The 752-nt window shown below is 72.6% G+C and overlaps 1 protein-coding gene across 2 annotated transcripts in view; it reads right to left on the reverse strand.

The window, feature by feature from the left end:
- Nucleotides 1-752, reverse strand: part of LOC107104261 (gelsolin-like) — a 13,088-nt gene that overhangs the window by 6,605 nt on the left and 5,731 nt on the right. The gene's annotated exons all lie outside the window — the stretch shown is intronic.

A 752-nucleotide genomic window follows, 5' to 3' on the forward strand; every position in this document is an offset into this window, starting at 1 on the left:
ACTCAGGTCCGGTCCGGTCCCAGCACCCAGGTCCGGTCCGGTCCCAGCACCCAGGTCCGGTCCGGTCCCAGCACCCAGGTCCGGTCCCAGGACCTGACCCAGCACTCAGGTCCGGTCCGGTTCCAGCACCCAGGTCCAGTCCGGTCCGGTCCCAGCACCCAGGTCCGGTCCGGTCCCAGCACCCAGGTCCGGTCCGGTCCCAGCACCCAGGTCCGGTCCGGTCCGGTCCCAGCACCCAGGTCCGGTCCGGTCCCAGCACCCAGGTCCGGTCCGGTCCCAGCACCCAGGTCCGGTCCGGTCCGGTCCGGTCCCAGCACTCAGGTCCGGTCCGGTTCCAGCACCCAGGTCCGGTCCGGTCCAGTCCCAGGACCTGACCCAGCACTCAGGTCCGGTCCGGTTCCAGCACCCAGGTCCAGTCCGGTCCGGTCCCAGCACCCAGGTCCGGTCCGGTCCCAGGACCTGACCCAGTACTCAGGTCCGGTCCGGTTCCAGCACCCAGATCCGGTCCGGTCCCAGCACCCAGGTCCGGTCCGGTCCCAGCACCCAGGTCCGGTCCGGTCCCAGGACCTGACCCAGCACTCAGGTCCGGTCCGGTTCCAGCACCCAGGTCCAGTCCGGTCCGGTCCCAGCACCCAGGTCCGGTCCGGTCCCAGTCCGGTCCGGTCCGGTCCGGTCCCAGCACCCAGGTCCGGTCCGGTCCGGTCCGGTCCGGTCCGGTCCGGTCCCAGCACCCAGGTCCGGTCCGGTCCCAG

The sequence above is a fragment of the Cyprinodon variegatus genome, unplaced genomic scaffold, assembly GCF_000732505.1.
Source record: "Cyprinodon variegatus isolate N-32 unplaced genomic scaffold, C_variegatus-1.0 Scaffold1672, whole genome shotgun sequence".
NCBI classification, from domain to species: domain Eukaryota; kingdom Metazoa; phylum Chordata; class Actinopteri; order Cyprinodontiformes; family Cyprinodontidae; genus Cyprinodon; species Cyprinodon variegatus.